This window comes from Pleurodeles waltl, chromosome 3_1 (genome assembly GCF_031143425.1).
Source record: "Pleurodeles waltl isolate 20211129_DDA chromosome 3_1, aPleWal1.hap1.20221129, whole genome shotgun sequence".
NCBI lineage: Eukaryota > Metazoa > Chordata > Amphibia > Caudata > Salamandridae > Pleurodeles > Pleurodeles waltl.
The window spans coordinates 1,242,123,030-1,242,137,242 of NC_090440.1; positions in this window are offsets into that span (position 1 = coordinate 1,242,123,030).

A 14,213-nucleotide genomic window follows, 5' to 3' on the forward strand; every position below is an offset into this window, starting at 1 on the left:
TGCATTTTGACGCTGCCTCAGATTTATGAAATTTCGTAAACCTGAGGCAGTGCCAAAATCTAACGCCACCCCAAGGGTGGCAATAGCAAGGTGCAACGAGGAGGAATACTTTTATTCCTCCTCATTTTTTGCTTTTTCTATGTGTGCTGCATTCTGCAGCACGCATAAAAAGAGCAAAATGCCAGTAATTATTGATTGTGTGGAGGAAGGTGGCCAAAGCGCCATTAGTGATTATTATGTGCAAGAAGGGACACCTTCCTGCACATGAACAATCACACCCCTCAATGCAGACAAAAATGCACAATGGTGCAAGGATGCCTGTGTTGGTGCTGGCAGCTGAATTTAGCACCAGCGCCGGGGACAACGCAGGGGTGCGCCATATTCACTGAAATACAGCGCATCCCTGTGTTTTTAAAGTGACGCAGCGCAGCACTGCCAATTTTGGCGCAGCACCGCGCTGCGCCACTTTTCCATAAATTTGGCCCTGAGTGTTGAGATTTGAGTGATCTGAATCTGAAAATACTGTTCTTATTAGTGCCCTATAACAACCGTCCCCCTGCTAAAAAGTGGAGAGTGACATTCATTGTGCATTTTAGCATTAAAGTACTTTTCTTTTCCTCTTAAAACTGAAGAGTAATGTATTGCTTGACAATTACCTGTTGAGTCTCTAACTCCACACAATCTCTCTAGGATGGCTTTGACTGCTTAAACTCGCTATCCTGGACTTTGTGGTATATTCCTGCTTGTGAAGAATCTCCAAAGGCTTGAACTGAGCGTGCCTCCTGTTTTGAAGTCTCAGGGCCATCAAAGACTTCCTCTGCTAACATCTGGACTCTCTGTGGAGACTCCTGCCCTGCCAAGTGGTGTCCTATCCAGTCCCTGGGCACTTGAAATGTGAAGTTGGCAGATAAGAGCTGAAAATACACATACAGAATGCTATGCGGGGACGTTTTTGTTGCACCATATGCAATGTGGCTGACAAATGATGCACCGCCAGCTTCACGGCTAAAATCGATGCTCCACCAGAATTGTGGCTGTGAGATCGATGCATCAATAAAACGACGCTCAACACCCACTTGCGGCTGCTGATAACAACGCAAACCCAGCGCAGCATGGTTTTCTAACATCGTGCAACGGGATTTTCCATGCATTGTCCCTGGGTGTCAAAGTCAACCCGACTGTGTGGATCCGAGGTGCCCATCCTGAAATCAATGCATTGCTCTCTTGCGAGGGAGAAAAACGACACATTGCCGACCCGACAAAAGAGAAAAGGATGTACGGCCTCCCTTGTGAGGAAGGAATTGACGCATTACTGCCTCTTCCAATGCACACTTGCCCGTGCAGCTTTATTTTTTACGCTAACCAGGTACTTTACGCAAAATCATTGTGTTTATTGTTTTCAAAGTAGTAAGACACTTAGGCCCTCATTACAACCCTGGCGGTCGGTGATAAAGTGGTGGTAATACCGCCAACAGGCCGGCGGTAATAACTTTGCGGAAACCGCTCAGACAGACAGACACTTACAGCCAGGCGGAAGATAATGTTCTTGCCACTGTATTACAAGATACCAAACCGCCACCTTTTCCAGGGCAGTACCAACAACATCAAAAACCTGCTGGAAACACTGCACAGAAGGGAAACAACTCACCTCTGGAGACTCAAGGGGCTTCTGGTGGCGGTGCTGGTGGCGGTGCTGGCAGTGCTGGGGGGAGGCTCCAGCCCATCCCCTGAAGCCTTAGATGGCTACACCACCATGGTTGGTAGTGGGGGCTCCAACTGAGTCCAAGCACCAGCACCAGGCCCCTTGCCTCTACTGCCTGCTGTTGCAGGCCTCTTGCCCCTTCCTTCCAGCAGATGGGGCTGCCTCCTTGCCCTTCCTTCCTGCAGCTGGAGCTGCCTCCTTGCCCTTCCTTCCTGCAGCTAGGGCAGCCTCCTTGCCCTTCCTTCCTGCAGCTGGGGCTGCATCCTTGCCCTTGCTTGAGGCACTTGGGGCAGGCATACCTTCCGCCTGGCTGGCTGGTAGCTGGGATCCTTTCCCACATGCTGGGGACACTACTGTGCCCGTGGACTGGGTGGCTGAGGTACTTGCCTGGGTTTTGACCACCCTGGCATGATGTAAGGTAGGGAGGGGGGAGGGCTAGGGAAGAGGTCAATAGTGGCGAGGAAAAGCTTCTTAGGGACATTGGGTGGGAAGAGGGAGATGGTGTGGGAGTGGAGGAAGAGGGAGTGGTGGTACGAGGTGTCAGAATGCTGTTTGGGTGCAGGTGAATGGGCTGGATGCTGTTGTGAGTTGGATGGCCGTTGGGTGTCTGAGTGCTTGGGTTTGTGTTCTTCGGGAGGAGGGGGCACAGACACAGTGGGATAGGACACAAGGCACATGTGCATGGACGTGGGGGTGGTAACTACCAGTGAGGGGTGTGCTGGTGATGGTGGTAAGGATGTAGTGCATGCATGTATGAGTGGAGATGCAACTGGGAGGGAGGTGGATGAGGAGGAGGAGGGGGACACAGTGGAGGCAGTGGATGTTGGTATGTCTGCTTCTGGATGGTGTTTGTGTGAGTGCCTGTGGGATGAAGTGTGGTGCTTGTATTTGCCATTTCCACACATGTTCGTTGTCCTGGGTGCCTGCTCGTCTGACTGTGTGCTTGGGACAGGTTGGGGTTAAGTGGAATGGGATTGGGAAGAGGAAATTGGAGAGGGGAGGGTGGAAACAGGGACAATGGCTGCCATCAGAGAGGAGGCCAGAGCATGGATTGATCTCTGTTGGGCCGCCAAGCCAGTGTGACAGAAATGCATTTGTCTGTTGCATTTGGGCTGCCAGCCCCTGGATGGCATTCACAATGGTTGACTGCCCAACAGAGATGGATCACAGGAGGTCAATAGCCTCCTCACTCAGGGCAGCAGGGCTCACTGGGGCGGGGCCTGAGGAGCCTGGGGTGAAGGAGATGCACGCCTTCCTGGGTGAGCGGGCACAGGAAACTCGCTGAGGGGCTGCTGAGAAGGCATTGCTGGTACAGGGGTGGCAGCCGTCCCTTCCAGTCTCCGCCGTTGTGCTCCCCTCATGCTCCATCCTACTGGTGCCCTCACCGTCGGTGGATTTGGCCTCCTGGGTCCTGTGGGATACAGCTCCCTCTGTCGCCGGTGCCTCTGCTCCTCCACCAGATGATGCTAATGCACATAAGGACAGGGTGACAAAACAAAAAGGACGGGGGAAAAAACAAAGGATACACTTGGTCAATGGCGGCAACAACAACTACTGTTAGCGTACACAACACAGTCACACACAGGGAACAGTCCTACGCATTATGCAATGCACCACCAGTCACAATGTTAGTCACCAGCCCATGGATAGGGACACCTAACACAAATTACAGCATACCTGAGACCCAAAGACCCCTGCCCAGTAGTGGATGCCTACTAGCATGGTTGGAGAACTTTCACATTGGAATCCTCCCCAACATGGGAACCTCTCTACAATACCAGACCTGGCCTAGGGGCACCCACAGGGCCCCCACCAAGATACCAGCCCACCAGGCGTAAGTTGTAATGAAGGGCACTGTACTCACCCCCTTGTGGCTGCAGTGATGCCCCCAAGTGCCCATCTTGCTCCAGATAGGCCACTGCCAGTATGCGGGTCATCAGGGGGTCAGGGTTTGACAGGCACCCCTTCCTCTTTGGGAGGCCATCCCCAGCTGGGCCTCTGCCATCCTCCGTGCCCAGCATCTCAGGTCCTCTCATGGTTTCTAACAGTGGGTGCTCTGCCTGCCTTAGACCCCCAGGGTCCGCACGTTCTTGGGGATGGCACACCATATACACTTCTTTTGATGGGCACTGACCTGCAGAGAAATACACACAGGGAAAGGTATTAGTCAGACCGTCGTGCCTGTTACACTTATGGCCCTTCCCATCCCCATTAGCACAGACATGGTCCAGCATACATGCTGCATGCTGCCCAGGGTCCATCCACCAACCCCCCCCCACATGAGGCCTTCACAAACAGCACTCCATGCATTCACGCCCCATGCATCGTACTCACGGTGTGCTCACCTGTTGGTCTGGAGGCCCATACAGCAGTCGGTACTGGGGTAGGACCCCATACACCAGTCGCTCCAACTCCGCAGTGGTGAAGGCAGGGGCCCTTTCCCCAGTAATACGACCCATGGTCGGTTCCAGACACAGGTCACAGCAGCACTTGCAGTGTAGGTCCTCTCCTGTTGAAGGTTAGGTAGCAAGTGAGTGAACAGATAGAAAATGGCGGTCACATCCACAGCGGTGCGTACCGTCACAGCTGGCGTACATCACCATTGGCCACTGTACCCCATAGGGTCCAATGAGAATCAATGAGGAGTTGCACGGCGGTTCTCGGCCGCCTCCTGCAATGGTGCACAACGTCAGCGGAATTACCTCATTTCACTTGTCCCTCCATACAGGACAGGCGGACGCTATTTCAGGGGAGGTTCAGGCCATGCATCCTAACTGTGTCACAGTACACAAATGCACTATTTGGACATCTCCAACAAGACAATGTTACAATCACATTCTGCATTGAACTGTAGTGGTTGGAATGTACAAATAATGACCAGCTGCTCACTCTTTTGTCCCATAGATTGCAACCGATGCGGATGAATAGGAGATGGGGACATCCCCCGTGTACAGACCCCTGGTGGACTTAGCAATAATAGAGGACAGGCACATTATCCTCACCTATATACTTGACAGGGCCACAATCACAGAGCTGTATGCCCAATTGGAGCCTAACCTAAAATCTGCTGTCCGTCACCCCACTGGCATCCCCCTTTTGTGCAAGTGTTATCTGTTGGATGGGTGACATTGTCACTGGCAATCTACGTATTCCTACTTCTATGCCCACTCACTGTACCCTCTGGCATCTCTTTTTGCAGATGTTGGTGTCCCACTATTGCCTCTGGTGTGTTCAGTGCAGCCAACTACAGGTCTTTCCTATGTAAACATTATTGTACAGTTGAACTGCAATGTTTGAATCTGGTTAAACAAAAACATTTTAAAAACATTTGACATACACTATAATTGTATTTTATCAAAGTGTGTTTATTGCAGTGCTCTGGAGAAGAGGGGGTAGTGCAATGGGATGGGGGTGATGATGGAGGAAAGTCCAGGTTAGAATCCATTTTATTTGTATCACAGGTGCATTGCCCAAGGGGGCATAGGAAGGGGAGCAATGGCAGTTCAAAGTGGACAGGGTGACAGGATGGGACACAATAATGACAATCAGGAGAGTCTTATTTCCTGGCCGGGGTCTTGGCAATACTCTCTGGCTTCTGCCTGGATCTCAGTGAAAGTTTGCAGGGCGGGTTCTCCTTCTACAGGGGAGGGGTGCTGGTGGCCTGTTGGTCCTGTGGTGGGGCCTCCTGTCCACTAGCGGCAGCGGAGGTGGAGGGCTGTTCATCGGTTTGGCTAGTGTCAGGGGTCCGGTAGGGTGCCACTGCCTCCCTCATACTGTTGCCCATGTCTGCCAGCACCCCTGCAATGGAGACCAGGGTGGTGTTGATGGCCTTCAAGTGCTCCCTGATCCCCCAGGTACTGTCCCTCCTGCAGCCGCATGTTCTCCTGTAACTTGTCCATGATCTGGCCCAGCGTATCCTGGGAATGTTGGTATGCTTCCAGGATCGTGGTGAGTGCCTCCGGGAGGGTCTGTTCCCTGGGCCTTTTCTCCCCCTTTCGCACAGAAGTCCTCCCAGCTTCCCTGTTGTCCTGTGCCTCTGTCCTCTGAACCGTGTACACACTGCCACTGACCTCAGGTCCCTGATTGTCCTGTGTTTGTGGGGTAACCTGGGGGTGCCTGTAGTGGTGGACACACTGCTGATTGACGTGTCCTGGGGACAGAGGTATGGACCCGCTGGGTGGGTGCTGTGGTGGTGTTTCCTGAAGGGGAGGCTCTGTGGTGGTACGAGAGTGTGCCTGGGTAACCAACTGTCTGGAGGTCCCTGATGGGCCAGGTTGGTCATCCAGATCCAGGCGACCAGAGCTGCTGTCATCACTGTGGGCCTCTTCTGTGGGGGGACTGGATGTTGCTGGCACCTCTTTGCCGGTGACATTGGCTGGTTTACCTGTGGGAATGTAAATGCAGTGTTATTGTTTCTGTGTGTGACATATTGTACATGGGTCTGTTGCCCTCTATGGTTGTTATTGTCCTGGCAGCTTTGCCTTGTGTGAGTTGTTATTTGTTGGGCTAGGTGATTCTCTCTAGTGTGCATGCTGTGGTGATAGGTGTCCATGGCAGTCTGTGAGGGGTGTCCATGCATTGGTGTTCCATGCAGGGCTTGGCATTGGGATGTGTGGGTTGTGATGGTGGGGTGTGTGGGGGGTGGTGGAGTGACGGGAGTGAGGGTGAGGGCGGGGTATATGATCACATGCAGGTAGGGGGGTGATAGTAATAGGGAATTGACTTAACAGAGTCCAGTCCTCCTGCTACTCCTGCCAGGCCCTCAGGATGCAGTATTGCCAAGACGTGCGCCTCCCTTGTTGTTAGTTGTGGGGGAGGAGGTGGGGGTCCACCTCCAGTAATCTGTACAGAGAGTTGATGTCTTGCTGCTATGGAACGCACCTTCCTCCATAGGTCGTTCCACCTCTTCCTGATGTCATCCCTTGTTCTGGGGTGCTGTCCCACGGCGTTGACTCTGTCCACGATTCTCCGCCATAGCTCCATCTTCCTTGCAATGGATGTCTGCTGCACCTGTGATCTGAATAGCTGTGGCTCTACCTTGATAATTTCCTCCATCGTGACCCTCAGCTCCTCCTCTGAGAACCTGGGGTGTCTTTGTGGTGCCATGGGTATAGTGTGAGTGGTGTGTGTGAGGGTGTGTGGGGTGATGTGTTGGGGTGTGTACTGTGAGGTACGTGGATGGTGTATGGGTGATGTGTTCTGTGGCTCTGTGGGTGCTCTTTGTGTGTCTCTCTCTCAGTTGTCAATTTCTTTGAGTCATAAAGGGTTGTGGGTAATGTGTGTTTTATAGTGGTGTGGGTGTGTGGGTGTGGTGTGTGTATGAGTGTCAGATGTGTATAGTTTGAATTGTCCAATGTGATGTTGTTTTGTATGTGCATGTGTATTTTCAGCGCAGCTGTATGTACCACCAATGGTTTACCACGGTTGAATGTCAGCAGTGGTGATTCGTGGGTCATAATGATATGGGCGTAGTTCTGTTGGCCTAATGGTGTGGGTTTTGGTACCACCATTTTATCACTGACTTTGGGATGGTGGACTTGTGTATGTGTCTGTATAGTGACGGATTGCTATGTGTGGGTCATAATATGGGTAGTGGTATACCCGCGCAGGTCGGGGGATGTTGGCAGCAGTCGGCATGGCGGTAAGCAGGTCTTGCCACCAATGTCATAATGAGGGCCATAGTGTCACCCCCACTCTGTAAAACATTCAAACTTCTCCAGTACAGTGCATTGCTCTCTACGTTCCTTGGTGTGGGGTGCCTGAGGAACAGAACCACTGTTAGTCACACACATACCAGAGCTTGTTGGTGCACCCAGGCACTGTCCAACTCCATCAGACTTCATAGTATGCTCAATCAACTGTGATTCATTTCCCAATGGTTTTGCATAGAATAGCATCAGCATTCCCTCCTCACAATACTATAAACCTATGTCCACATGCAAACCTCCCTCCCCTGCAATCATTTCAGTGACTCTCAATGAGTGTCTTTATCATTACCCAAAACTTCCTTTTCTCCTGCAAAATCTACTTGTATGCATTCTGGGGGCAACAGGACATAGGACAACTCATGCTCCCTGAGTTTCCTCTTCACCTCTATAAATGATATACGTCTCTTTTGAGTTGACATAACATAGTTTGGATAGAAGGAAATCCTGTTCCTATTAAATTTGACATCACCCTGTAGGTGAGCTGCCAGTAAATGTACCCATTTTGTCTTTGTATCTCAGCATTCAGGCGATCACATGCATTGCAAAGTGCTGGGTTTGAGCCCGCCACCAGGGGTTCTGCGTGCTTTGTGTATGTGCAAGCCTCCCTGTAGGAAAGTACCAACTTTCTTGGTATGTTACCCCCAATGTCTGCCTGTTTGTCAGTGTGGTTTTACTGTCTCACTGGGATCCTGCTAGTCAGGACCCCAGTACTAATAGTGTGTGGCCTATATGTGTTGTCAGTATGCTTGACTGTGTCACTGGAGTTCTGCTAACCAGAACTCCAGTTCTTATGCTCTCTTTGTGTACCAAATTTGTCACTATAGTTTAGTGACACCATATTCCAATTATGATTGGCATTCTGGATCCCCCTTAAAAGTCCCTAGTATATGGTGCCTAGGCATTGGGGTTCCAGGAGATTCTTATGGGCTGCAGTATTTCTTTTTCCACCCATAAGGAGCTCATACAAACACTCCTTCAGGCCTGCCACTGCAGCCTCAGTAAAATAGAGCACACACTATTTCACAGTAATTTTTCACTGCACCAGTGACCGCTTCAGGATCTTCCCTGATTATCCATAACAAGGGGATGCTAGAGATAAACTACTGTCCTGCCCATGAGCATGATCTGCAATATCTAGAGGTCCTATTTTTATTCAAACCATTATTACTTTCATTTTCTATATAGACCAAAGTGGAAACAAGATTAATTAAATTAATAATATCTCATTGTCTTACTTTGATTATGAATCCTAAATCCCTACCTCACCTAGGTAAACAAGTCTTTTAGCTTCTTATTGAATATGTCTGTCCTAAAAAATCCCCTCAAGACATTGGGGGTCGCCGCCCGCGTGGAGGGAGCCGCCATATGGTCGAAAGACCGCGGAGGCCATTCTGGCTTTCCCGCTGGGCTGGCGGGCGACCGCCAGAAGGCCGCCCGCCAGCCCAGCGGGAAACCCCTCCCCACGAGGAAGCCGGCTCCGAATGGAGCCGGCGGAGTGGGTATGTGCGACGGGTGCAGTGGCACCCGTCGCGTATTTCAGTGTCTCCATAGCAGACACTGAAATACAAAGTGGGGCCCTCTTACGGGGGCCCCTGCAGTGCCCATGCCATTGGCATGGGCACCGCAGGGGCCCCCAGGGGCCCCGCAGCACCCCCTACCGCCATCCTGTTCCTGGCAGGAGACCCGCCAGGAACAGGATGGCGGTAGGGGGTGTCAGAATCCCCATGGCGGCGGAGCGCGCTCCGCCGCCAAGGAGGATTCACAAGGGCAGCGGAAAACCGGCGGGAGACCGCCGGTTTTCCTTGTCTGACCGCGGCCAAACCGTCACGGTCAGAATGCCCTGCGGGGTACCGCCAGCCTGTTGGCGGTGCTCCCGCATCCCCGGCCCCGGCGGTAAGGAACCGCCGGGGTCAGAATCAGGGCCATTATCTCTTGATAAAAGCTTAATCAAGTCAACATTCTTTAGACAGAGACATGAACAGAGATTGTGCGAGGAGCAGAAGAAAATTACTTGCTTTTTATACATCACTTAATCGCCATGAGAGCTGTCAATTTTATTTCTCATGTGTTAATAGCCTCCACAATCAATATATTTTAGCCAGATTTCATATGGGCACTGTTCATCTCCTGGTTGTGTTTCCTACTATGAAGACATGCCCATCTGATACAATTCCCTGTCCCTGTAATGGCTTGTCTAAGCAGAGTAATCAGCACTTTATGTTCTATGATTTTTATATACTCATGAGTTATTATCCTAAACCAATTGTTCTTGCGCAGAATATCAGAGACTAAAAAGATGCACTGTGCTTTTTGTCTGTACTTGGAGATCATTGTGTATGTTTTAATGTAGCTCTCTTTATAAGTGGGGGGGTAATACGCCTTAGGAAAAGTATTGTGTACACATGATGTGCATAGTTCTCATGAACTATTTGATTGCACAGGAGTTTACTTTACATGTCTTTTTATGCCATTCCTGTGTGCCAGATATCATCATCGAGAAACTATATTATTTTTTTATTTTTTTTTATTTTTGTGTTTTTAATGTTGTATACATCTATATGTACTTTTATGACCCTTGGGTGAGAGCGTCGGCCAGTGGCCAATGCTCGCACGTCCTCCCTGGGGTGGGTCATGACCAGTGGCTGACACCAGGGAGGGGGTTAAAAAATCCTCTGGTGCGTCGCACCGGAGGATTTTTAAATTTAAAATAACCCAAGGAGACACAGAATATCTTCCATGTCTCCCCGCACCCCCCAACTTGCCCACAGGTGACCTCAGCACACCGTGAAGCGTTCTGACGTCATTATCTGTTTTCCCCACTGGAGCAGGAAGTGGCCATTCCTGCCCCGGTGGGGAAAACAGAACCAAACGGGCCTCCCCGACATTCGGAAAGGCCTTGTTTGAAAGGGGAGGCCTTCCTGAAACGGTTTATTGTCCCTCAGCCAGGAAACCCCACTAAACACCAGGGATTACACTTGTGGGGGCCAGCCCCCTTGGAAAACGGGCTGCCCCCCTCCCACGGTGGGAAGTGATCTCACCTCCCCAGGGGTTTAAAAATAAAAATATATTTGTTTTTTAAATGAAATTGACAGGGGGTCGCCCGTGAGCAGCCTGTTGGGGCTAATATTTTTTTAATAGTTGTATGGTTTTCATGGGGGTCACTATGGCACCCAGGGAAACCATACAGCCATTAAAATATATAGATCTATATACATATGTATAGATCTACATATAGATATATTTATTTATATAGATAGATATATGTATTTCTATATAGAGATATACATATCTATATAGATAGATATATCTATAAATAGATATGTATCTCTCTCTCTATATATATAGATATGTATATTTCTCCATAGGTGGGTTTATATATATATATATATATATATATATACATATATATATATATATATATCAAGAGAGATCACTTTTGTCACTGCGTGTGTGGTTTCCCTAGGGGGTGCGATCGGCCCCCAGGAAAACCACACCCACATTTAAAAGTGATCTCTATATATATATATATATATATACACAAAAGGATTTGACTTTTGTCAGTTTTGATGCCATAAAGTAGAGCAGAAGGTTTATGTGCTGTGAATAGGTGAGTGGATTAGTAAAGCCGGCCATTACCTGCACTATAATATACATTAAATGTATGTGTGGGGGGGGCTATGGAGAGATGAAGGGCACTTTTGCTGGGTGGTAGTGAGGGAATCCGAGGAGGAGATCATGGGAGTAGGAGCAACAATAATGATTGTTGGACTCAGCGTTAGAGGTGCTAAAGACTGTGATGATTGGTATGTGACAAGGTGTCTGGAGAGAACATGCTGATTGAGGGAAGAAGTAAAGGTAAGGTGACCTCTACTGTTGCATGTGTCACACACACACACCCACCAGCACTTTTGTGACTGCCTACATAGGCTAGTGTTTTAGAGTGACAGTTTAGTCAGTAGCAGAGATGGCATTTCATTGGATGACTGCTGCTCAAGCCCTAACTCGGATTATAGAGGACAGCTCTGACATAGGATCAGAGGCTGAGAGGGGGGATACTGAGACAGCATCTGAGGAATAGGACAATGGTGTAGACTCTGGGAGTGTTTTTTCAGTCAGAGCAGTCCCATTTGATAACTCCACTTTCAGTGATTCTGAAGGAGGTGAAGATGACACTCCTGCTGTCCCTCCTCCAGCACATTCTGTGCAGTGGGACAATAGTGGGTTAGACCAACCCAGAGAGCAGGTGCATGTGGCGGCAAGCACAGAGAGAGTGCTCTCTGGAGAGCTCCCCAATTTAGTTTAGCCCCAAATTTCACCGCCTAAATCGTATTGTGGAGACATCAAAATTATCTATCACAAAACAACCTGGCTGTAAGGCAGGCTCCTGTGTTTTTGGCCCTGGGCTCGAAGGCCATATAGGGAATCCCACTTGAGTGCCTGTACCTGGTGCCTGCATCAGGAATGGATCACCCCAGGGTCAATAGTTGTCCTCATGTAAGGACCAACATTGACCGTTGTGTGATCTATTCCTGTCACTGGTGCGAGGCCTACCCACACAAGTGAGGTTCCATTTTTATTGGGATGCTTGGGGGAATGCTGGGTGGAAGGAAATTTGTGGCTCCTCTCAGTTTCCAGAATTTTCTATCACTGTAATGTGAGAAAAAAGGTTTGGTAGATTTCCCTAGGTGCGGCTGAGCTAGAGTCCAAAATCCACAGCTAGACAGTTTCCAAAAAACACTTCAGATTTCAATGTAAAAATGTGATGTGTCCATGATGCGTTTCCTGCCCACACAAGTGAGGTACCATTTGTATCGGGAGACTTGGGGGAACACAGAATAGAACAACAAGTGTTATTTCCCCTTGTCTTTCCCTACATTTCTTCTTTGCAAATGTAAGACAGTGTGAACAAAAGTCTATTTGAGAAATGCCCTGCAATTCACATGCTAGTATGGGGACCCCAGAATTCAGAGATGTGCATATAACCACTGCTTCTCAACACCTATCCTGTGCCCATTTTGGAAATACAAAGGTTTCCTTGATACCTATTTTTGACTCTTTACATTTCACCAAATTAATTGCTGTATACCTGGTATACAATATAGACCCATCTCAGGTGCAGCTCATTTATTGGCTCTGGGAACCTAGGGTTTTTGATGAACCTACAAGCCCTAAATGTCCCAGCAACCAGCAGACGTAACAATATATTACTTTCAAAAATCTGCCACAGCTGGAAAAAGATATAAAAGAAAGCGTGGACAGAAATGACTCTTTTTTTCAACTCAAATCCCTTGTTGAATTCTGAATTTTGTCTACTTTTCAGAAATGTTTAGCTGTCTGGGTTCCAGCATTGGTTTCACACCCATTTCCGTCACTAAATGGAATGAGGTTGAAAGCACAAACAATTGTAAAAATGGGGTATGTCCCAATAAAATGCAAAAATTGTGTTGAAAAATGTGGTTTCCTGATTCAAGTATGCCTGTTCCTGAAAGCTGGGATGATGATGATTTTAGCACCACAAACCCTTTGTTGATGCCATTTTCAGAGGAAAAAAACATATGCTTTCTTCTGCAGCCCTTTTTGAAATTTTAGCTGTATTTTGTCTAATTTGTTGGTCTCCTCCAGGAGAACCCACAAACTCTGGGTACCAGTAGAATTCCTAGGAAGTTGGAAAAAAAGGAGGCAAATTTAGCATGGATAGCTTATGTGGACAAAAAATTATGAAAGCCTAATTGTGAACTACCCCAAATAGCCAAAAAAAGGGCTCAGCACTTGGGGAGTCTCAACAGCTAAGGGTATAAGTTTATCAAATCAAACAACCAAATACATAAATGAACTACTGAAAGATAACCATTTAAACTTTGCAAATGGTCTTTCATTGCACCTAAGCAGATAATGCCACATTGTTAGTAACATTTGATCCGTTTGGCCTAGAAACATTATTTTTGTTATAATCTGCAAAATATGCAGCAAGTGGTGCATTATGTGGGAAATGAGGCAAATCCTTAATGATGCAAAAAAGCAGAGACTGCAAAATCACATCATTCCAGGGGCCCTGGTGATAGGAGAGTTCACAAAAAAACAGATTTGTGGTGGGTCACAAATCAACCTATCTTTGATTGCTTTTAAATAAAGCATTTTTTAATACATGGATAATAGCGGAGAAGTGTGGCTCAATGGTTAGAGCAGCAGACCCTGATGCAGAATCTGGCCTGGGACCAGGGTTCAATTCCTGCTGCGGTGAGTCTTGGGCTCAATTTCCTCAGACCTCATGATTCTCACATCAGTGCCTAATCTAATTCATGGGTCTAACTCTGGGCAATAGCTTGCTTAATCTTCACAAGGTCCCCAACAGTGCTGGGATGCCTGGTTTCACCTTGGAGGTTGCCCAGGAGTGGGCACCTCACAGGGAAAAGCCAGGAGGGGTTCCACAGTGGTATGTGTACAGCACCTTGAGACCCTAATGGGTGAGTAGTGCGCTGTACAAAGTTTACAGTTTCTTTTATACATCCCATTTTCCTTAAGGAATACAGCATGTATAAAAAAATAAAAGTTGTACAAACCTTTTTTAGTAATAGGTAGTGTTCCCTTGGTTTGCTGGTGATATATTAAAATTTGCAGTCAGATGTTAATTGAAAACATTAATACATAGCATAAAGAACCAGTATTTGCAAGGGGTGCCATTAACATACCCCTTTTAAATAGGGATTTCTAATGGCTTTCTAAACCTAGCTAATGGCTCAGAAAAAACCTCCCTGGTCATTAAACGGGTTTAGTGTATTTTTTGACAAAATTACTTTTATTAA